The following is a 9,357-nucleotide window of genomic DNA, read 5'->3' on the forward strand; positions in this document are numbered from 1 at the left end:
TCTCATGCCTCATGGCACACACAAAGTTCCCCTTTGTAAATTTCAGCGTGAGCTGAATGAGTAGCTGGGACTACAGCCACCTGCCACCACGCCCAACTAACTATGTATTTTTAGTAGAGACAGGGTTTCACCATGTTGGCCAGGCTGGTCTCAAACTCCCGACTTCAGGTAATCTGCCAGCCTTGGTCTCCCAGAGTAGTGGGATTACAGGTGTGAGCCACCGTGCCCGACCAACTGCCTTTGTTTTCTCCTGTCACAGTTCTTTGGTTGTAAGCAAGGGAAACCAATTTCAGCTAACGTAAGCAAAGGGGAATTTGTTGGAACTGTATCAGAGGATTTTCAGTTGACTGGAGAATCATGCTCAGAAACTGCAAACACCAAGAATGCTCCCAAAAGTAGGAATCTCGGCCATAGTTTATAGAAGAGAGCCGGGTGTGGTGGGTCACGACTGTATCTCAGTGCTTTGGGAGGCTGGAGGTGGGAGGATTGCTTGAGGTCAAGGGTTGAACATCAGCCTGGGCAACATAGTGAAACCCTGTCTCTACAAAAAAATAAGTTAAAAAAATAAGCCAGGCATAATGGCACGCTCCTGTAATCCTAGCTACTCAGGAGCCTGAGAGAGGATTGCTTGAGCTCAGGAGTTCAAGGCTGCACTGAGTTATGGCTGCACTACTGCACTCCAGCCTGGGCATCTCTTAAAAAAAAAAATCATAGTGTCCTTCTTTGGGGACTCTTCCTCGGTTTTTCCCCAGTTTCAAGTTCTAAACAACCCTGGACACTGGATATGAGGCACTGTGGGGGATTCTAAGAGTAAAAATACACAACCAGTACCCTTCAGGATGTTACAATCTAGGAAGGAGAGAGAGATGCACGAATAATGAAATATAAACCCAAGTGTTAAATATGCTCTAAGAAAAGTAAAATGGGTCCAGGCACGTAGGCTCACACCTATAATCCCAGCACCTTGGGAGACTGAAGCAGGAGGATCACTTGAGCCTAGGAGTTTGAGACCAGCCTGGAAAACATAGTGAGACCCCGTCTCTAGTGGAAAAAAAAAAAAAATAATAATAATAATTAAAAAAAAATAAAGTAAACCAGGCTTAATGGCGTGAGCCTGTTGTCCCAGCTACTTGGGAGGCTGAGGCAGGAGGATTGCTTGAACCCGGAAGGTGGAGGTTGCAGTGAGCCGAGATGGTGCCACTGCACTCCAGGCTGGCAACAGAGTGAGACTCCGTCTCAAAAAGAAAAAAAAGAAAAAGTAAAATGTACTAAAAGCCAAGTTCCCAATTGTCTCCTGGTTGCAGAGAAATAGATGTTCCCAGTAACTCTCATGGTAACTATGGTTGCCATAAGGTGCATTTAGACTAGCTTTAACAACCTCTCAATTATTTTCTCATTGAACTTCTTCACTCAAATACTACAGTATTTCCAGACAGGTAAGTCCCCTAACCTATGTAAAAGTCCCCTTAGTGCTTGTTTTATCTTCACCCTAGGAAATCTCACATTCAGAGAATACCTCATCAGCATCATCTGCTCAGATGTCCTCTTGCTCAGCACTTGCAACATTAGTGAAATAACACATTGGTATGTCACTTTTTTGTTTATTTTCTTTTTTTTTTTTGAAACGGGGTTTGGCCCTTGTTGCCCAGGCTGGAGGGCAATGGCGTGATCTCACTGCAACTTCCACCTCCCGGGTTCAAGCAATTCTCCTGCCTCAGCCTCCCAAGCAGCTGGGATTACAGGTGTGTGCCACCACGTCCTACTAATTTTGTATTTCTTTACTAGTGATGGGGTTTCACCATGTTGGTCAGGCTGTTCTTGAACTCCTGACCTCAAGTAGATCCACCTACCTCGGCCTCCCAAAGTGCCAGAATTACAGACATCAGCCACCATGCCCAGCACCCCCACTTTTTTTTTTTGTCTTTAGCAGAGACGAGGTCTTGCTATGTTGCTCAGGCTGGTCTTGAAGTCCTGAGCTCAAGTGATTCTCTCACCTTAGCCTCCAAAAGTGCTGGGATTGCAGGCCTCAGCTACCATGCCTGTCCATATTTTGTTTTTTTGTTTTGGTTTGGTTTGGGTATGTCACATTTTGATATTAGATGATCCAAAATAATTTATCTTGGTATGCAAGATGTTCAAGAACAAACAAAAATAAACAAACATCTATAATAAGGTACCAAAGTTTTGAATTATTTATCTGTGTATAGGTATGTATACACACGCAGACTATTATGAGGCATTTTAGAAATCACTTTCTCACATGCATTCCAATATAATTTCCTGAGAAAGGAGTTTCCTGCAGGGAATTATACATAAACCACAACCTATTTTTATGGCCATTTTGAATTACTTCTGTATTTCAAATTCACTTTTTAAAGCTTCACCCATGGGGCGGGAGGACTGCTCGAGCCCAGGAATTCAGGACAGCAGAGAGGTGTGACCATGCCACTGCACTCAAGCACGGGCAACAAAGCGAGACCCCCATCTCTAAAAAATTTAATAAATAAAGGAAACTTCACTCATGCCCACAGAAGAGAAAATTGTGAATGAGTGCATCAACATCTACAGTACGCAAAAACAGTAGCTCTGAACATTGTTAGGAGGGTCCTAACAGTTACGATAGCCCACTGAAAACTCTCAAAGGAAAGTGAAAATCTTCCTTATGTTAATAACGTGGAGGGAATCTACCAATTTTATGTTTTTAACAATACATTTTATGCCTTTTCAGATAATGTGTACTTGTTTTATTGGTATTGTGAGTAAAGGTTGGGGGAGAAATCATAATGTTTAAAAATTAGATATGCTACATTTTGGCGATTCTTACATAACTGATTTCACTATTGTTGAATTCTTAACGTTAAGTGAACATGTTTTTGGTTTTGTTTTTTGTTTTGTTTGACAGACAAGGTCTCACTCTGTCATCCTGGTTGAAGTGCAGTGGTGCAAACACAGCTCACTGCAGCCTCAGCTTCCTGGGCTCAAGTGATCCTCCCCTACCACCTCAGCTTCCTGAGTAGCTGGGATTACAGGTGTATGCCACCATGCCCCGCTAATTTTTTTATGTGTTATAGAGGCAGTGTCTCGCTTGTTGCCTAGGCAGATCTTGAACTCCTGGGCTTAAGTGATCCTCCCACCTTTGCCTCCCATAGAGTTGGGATTATAGGTGTGAGCCACTGGGCCCAAGGCTTCTTTTTCTTTTTCTGAAACAGTCTCACTCTGTTGCCCAGGCTGGAGTGCAGTGGCACAATCAGAGCTCACTGCAGCCATGACTTCCCGGGCTCAAGTGTCCTCCCATCTGAGCCTCCCTAGTAGCTGGAACTACAGGTGCTCACCATTACACCAGACTAATTTTTTTAATTTTTAATTTTTGTAGAGATGGGGGTCTCACTATGTTGCCCAGGGTAGTCTCAAACTCATGGGCTCAAGTGATTCTCCTGCCTCAGCCTCCCCAAGTGCTGGGATTATAGGCATGAGCCACCATGATGCCTAGCCTTAAGTGAATATTTAACAAAATGACTTTGTAGTATTATTTTCTTCATGTACCTATAAAATTGTTGTGGGGTGTTCGCCCCAACCCCAAATTTGAGTACATCCATGGAAATACATCACTGAGATAAGCATCATCCATTCTTTGTGATAATGTGGAAAAAAGATTAAGAAACTGCCCTTTACTACTCTAAGGATCTTTGGGGATGGTTCAGAAATCACTAACCGTTGCTGGAAATTTGATTGGGTTTTTTGGGGATAATCCAAAAATCATCAGGTACTGATGGAACTTTATCATTCTAAACTTCTTAGAGACTTAAAATTATTTCTTGGAAACTTAAAATTCACGCTAATGTTGGAATGCCACAAGCATCCATGAACATATCATTTTAAGTAAGAGGTGGCATGTTCTACTCTCCTCTTCAGTTCAGGCCACTGTGATAATGTGCTTATAGATGTGGTAATGCCTCCTCTGGGTACCAAAGCCACATTCATTAGCTTTGTCAAAATAAATGATACCAGTGATACTGATTTCTTGCACCCTCAGTGACGTAACAGGATTTCAGTGAAACAGTCCCTTTAGTTTTTACTCTTTTATCACAGCCCCCTTAAATTACAACCCCCTTAAATTAGAACTCTGGTGTGAATCTGTATGAGCTATTATGGGTGAGAGGTTACCAGGACAGACCCTCAGAATTATCCTTTCGCTCAGACACTGGTTTAGTCAGAGATTATTCTTCATGGGTTTTGCATTTCTGCACATCTGGCGAGTGAAGCACTGACTGCCCTTCATTCAGGACTCTCTCTTCAGGGATGTTTGTAGAGCAAACAGTCTTAGAGGATAGGAATAAGGTTTTCCAGAGCAAAGGGCAAGCAAGTTTATTGCCATTATAAAAGATTCAGGCTCCTGAAGCTGAAGGTTCCTCTTCTATAATGCAGCCCACTGCAAGGGCAGATGCCATCTGGCCTTCTTTGCCTCTCCCTGTGGAAATTGGGACTTTGCAAACTAATGCCAAAAACAAACCATAAAATTGATACTCTGGCTGTTACTATTGCTATTGCTGTAAGAAACTCTTCATTCTGGCTCAGGACTGTGATGTCTTCTGCCAGCATCCATGTGCCAGACGAACTTTTTAGCTTGTAAGTTGGGTGAAATCTGAGATTGTTTACAGTTTTTCACATTGCCTCAAACCAAATGCACAAGCTCTGACTCCCAAAAGGCTATCTTGTCCCTTATGTGAATGTATTCTCAGGTGGACTAACTCCACCAGTGTTCCAGATGGATGCCCCCATGGCTGAGTCCTAGAGGGAACAGAGCTTAGACTCAAATCAGGACCCCTGCTACACAACTCTGCCAGTGTAAATTACTGTCATTATCCAAAGGCAGACTTGGAACTGTACTCATTATGATGCCTATGTCATAAGTAAAGAGGCCCTCCCCCTTGAAATATACTCGGCCTCTATTCTGCCGCTTTATATCCTATGGCTCCCATGAAGTCTTCTTCAGTTATTCCACCTGTGTTAGATCTTTTTCAGTTGCATGGAACAGAAACTCAGCTTATAATTAAAGATTAAACACTGGCTAATGATCAAAAACTAAAGTGATCAACACATTCATTACTTGGTTTGCTTATCCTTTTATTCTCACAGCTAATTTCCTTGATATATATATATATACTGATGGGCTGGGCATGGTGACTCACACCTGTAATCCCAGCACTTTGGGAGGCCAAGGCAGGTGGATCACTTGCGGTCAGGAGTTCAAGACCAGCCTGGCCAACCTGGAGAAACCCCATTTCTACTAGAAATACCAAAAAATGGCTGGGCACGGTGGCTCACGCCTATAATCCCAGCACTTTGGGAGGCCAAGGTGGGCAGATCACAAGGTCAGGAGATCAAGACCATCCTGGCCAACATGGTGAAACCCCGTCTCTACTAAAAATACAAAAATTAACTGGGCATGGTGGCACATGCCTGTAATCCCAGCACTTGGGAGGCTGAGGAAGGAGAACCGCTTGAACCAGGGAGTTGGAGGTTGCAATGAGCCGAGATCACGCCACTGCACTCCAGCCTGGCGACAGAGCAAGAGACTCTGTATCAAAAAATAAAAATAAAAAAAAAAGAAATACGGCCTGGTGAGGTGGCTCATACCTGTAATCCCAGCACTTTGGGAGGCCGAGGTGAGCAGATCACTTGAGGTCGGGAGTTCAAGACCAGTCTGACCGACACAGAGAAACCCCATCTCTACTAAAAGCACAAAATTAGCCAGGCGTGGTGGTGCATACCTGTAATCCCAGCTAGTTGGGAGGCTGAGGCAGGAGAATCACTTGAACCCGGGAGGAAGAGGTTGCAGTGAGTTGAAATCACACCACTGCACTCCAGCCTGGGCAACAGAGTGAGATTCTGTCTCAAAAAATAAAAATAAAATAAATAAATAAAAGTGCTGACTGAGTTTATTTCCTGGTTTAAAATGGAAACTTAAAAAGTTCAGGCATAAATGTAAAATGAAAATATCTTTTTACTAATAACCCTAATGGCATTCTTGTCATTAGGATTAAGAACGTGAGTCTGTAACAGAAGGCACCTAAGAGCCTATTTACATTTCTGGAGCTAAAGGCAATGTACCCCAGAGACCCATTTTATCCCCTTCATTTTCTTCTTACCAGAAGAGCAACTCAGGATCCTTGCTTCTACACATTCCTGGGCATTTTCTTCTCCATATCTTTTTTCCAAAAGATATCCTTTCCTGCTTACACAGAAAGGTGGAGAAAAAAAGTCAAAGGATACAATTTCCACTTTCTTTAACCCATGCTATGTGCCCAATTATGTCTCCCCAAAAATTCACATATTGAAATCCTTAAATACCTCAGAATGGGAGTGTATTTGGACATAGGATCTTTAGAGAGGTAATTAGAGTAAAATGAGGTCATTAGAGTGGGCCTCCTTTTTCCCTTTTAATAATAGATTCCCTGGCTGGGCACAGGGAATCGCTTGAACCAAGGAGGCAAAGGTTGCAGTGAGCCGAGATCACGCCATTGCACTCCAGCCTGGGCAACAAGAGCAAAACTCCATCTCAAAAATAAAAATAAAAATAAAAATAAAAATAAATAATAGATCCCCTCTCTACCCAAAATGATGGGTGGGCACATGACTTCCTAGCTGGAGACACTTCCCAGCTTCCCTTGCAATTCAGTGTGGCCATTTGAACTAGGTTTTGGTTAATGAAATGTGAGTGGAAGTAATCAGGATTCTTCTGCTTTGATGGCCTCAAGAATGAACTTGCCTACTCTCCACACATTGCCTTACTCAGGGCTGGAATGTGGACAAGGTACTGATGAGCTACTTCAACCCCATGTGGTTGAAGACAACTGCTTGTTACTCAGATATGGAATCTACATGCATAGGCAAGTAGAGACATGGCCAGCTGGGTCCCTGGATGAACTCTTGTCTATCTTCACAACTGTTACAGGGGAGAAATAAACATTTCTTATTTAAAACAATGTTATTACAGCAAGTTAGCCTAAACATTAACTAATACAGCCAGCAGTAAATTAATACTTTTGTGTCAGGCAGTGTATTCAGCTTCTATATAGATTATCTGTTTTAACCCTCACAACAACCCTGTGATCTCGGTTCTGCTATTAACCCTGTTCTATCAATGAAGAAATTGAGGCACAGAGTGGCTCAAGTAATTTGACCAAGATAATGCAGCTAGCAGATGGTAGAGCTAGGAAGTATACTTAGGCAGTTGACTTCAAAAACTACTTTTTAGGAAACACACACTGTTGGTGGAAATGTAAATTAGCAAAACCTCTATGGCAAACAGTTTGGAGATTTCTCAAATAACTAAAAATAGAACTTCCATTTGATTGAGCAATCCCATTAGTGGGTATCTACCCAAAGGAAAAGCAATCACTGTATAAAAAAGAAAAAAATGATACCTGCACTCATATGTTTATCACAGCACTATGCACAATAGCAAAGATACGCAATCAACCTGAGTGGTGTCCATCAACAAATGATGGGATACAGAAAATGTGATGTGTGTGTGTACATACATACATACATATACATATACACACACACACACACATATATATATAAATATATATTTTTTTGAGACAAGGTCTGGCTCTATCACCCAGGGTAGAGTGCAGTGGCACGATCTCGGCTTGCTGGAACCTCTGCCTCCCGGACTCAAGCCATCCTCCCACATCAGTCTTCCGAGTGGCTGGAACTACATGCACAGGCCACCACACCTGGCTAATTTTTGTATTTTTTGTAGAAACAAGGTTTCAGGCTGGGTGCAGTGGCTCACCACATGTAATCCCAGTGCTTTGGGAGGCCAAGGCGAGCGGATTACCTGAGGTCAGGAGTTGGAGACCACCCTGGCCAACATAGTGAAACCGCGACTCTACTAAAAATACAAAAATTAGCTGGGTGTGGTGGTGTGCGCCTGTAGTCCCAGCTACTTAGGAGGCTGAAGCAGGAGATTCGCTTGAACCCAGGAGGCGGAGGTTGCAGTGAGCCAAGATTGTGCCACTGCACTCCAGCCTGGAGTGACAGTGACACTCCATGTCAAAAAAAAAAAAAAATTAGAAAAGAGGTTTTGTCATGTTGCCCAGGCTGTTCTCAAAATCATGAGCTGCAGCAATCTGCCTGCCTCAGCCTCCTAAAGTGCTGGGATCATAGTCATGAGTCACCAAACCTAGCCTGGTGTGTGTGTGTGTGTGTGTGTGTGTGTATACATGTATATATGTATATATATACACACATACATGTATATATATATATGTATGTATATATACACACATATATATACATGTGTGTGTGTGTGTGTGTGTATATCCTGCCTCAGCATCCCGAGTACCTGGGATTACAGGCACATGCCATCGCTCTCTGCTAATTTTGTATTTTTAGTAGAGAGGGGGTTTCTCCATGTTGGCCAGGCTTGTCTCGAACTCCCAACCTCAGGTGATCCACCCACATCGGCCTCCCAAAGTGTTGGGATTACAGGCATAAGCCACCACACCTGGCCCATACATACATATATATATTACAATGGAATACTATTTAGCCATAAAAACTGAAATCGTATCTTTTGTAGCAACATGGGTGGAACTGGAGGCCACTGTCTTAAATGAAACAACTCAGAAACAGAAAGTCAAATACCACATGTTCTCACTTATACATGGGAGCTAAATAATGTGTACACGTGGACATAGAGTATGGACCAACAGACACTGGAGACTAGGAAGGGTGGGTGGGTGGGAGGGGTAGAGGAGTGAAAAATTATTTAATGGGTACAAGATACATTATTTTGGTGATGGTTACACTAAAAGCCCAGACCTCACCACTACAATATATTCACATCACAAAACTGCACTTGTATCCCTTACATTTATACCAAAAAGCAATCTTTTACTGGTTAACTTTAGTACATCCCCTGAGAGAATTTGAGATGCTTTGCAGGGGCTAAAAATAGAGGCATTTCTGTTCTACCAATCAATTTTGTTCAGTTTCCTGTCTAGTACCTGCATAAGAAAAATGAATTTTTAAAATTATTGGTGATTTTAATGTATTTATCTTTTGCATTATAAAACCTTACTCTGAAAGATACACTTTAGACATTCCAGATATTGGAATTTTATGTACAGTAAAATTTCCAAAATAATTTTGGAGACTAACATGGACTTAACTTTCTTCTTTCTTCCCCTTCCTTCCTTCCTTTTCTTTTTCTTTCCTTCTTTGTTTCTCTCTCCTTCCTCTCTCTCTCCCTCCTTCCTCTCTCCTTTTTTTCCTCTCTCCTTCCTTCCTCTCTCTCCTTCCTTCCTTCCTTCCTTCCTTCCTTCCTTCCTTCCTTCCTTCCTT

The sequence above is a fragment of the Piliocolobus tephrosceles genome, chromosome 8 (genome assembly GCF_002776525.5).
Source record: "Piliocolobus tephrosceles isolate RC106 chromosome 8, ASM277652v3, whole genome shotgun sequence".
In the NCBI taxonomy this organism is placed as follows: Eukaryota; Metazoa; Chordata; class Mammalia; order Primates; family Cercopithecidae; genus Piliocolobus; species Piliocolobus tephrosceles.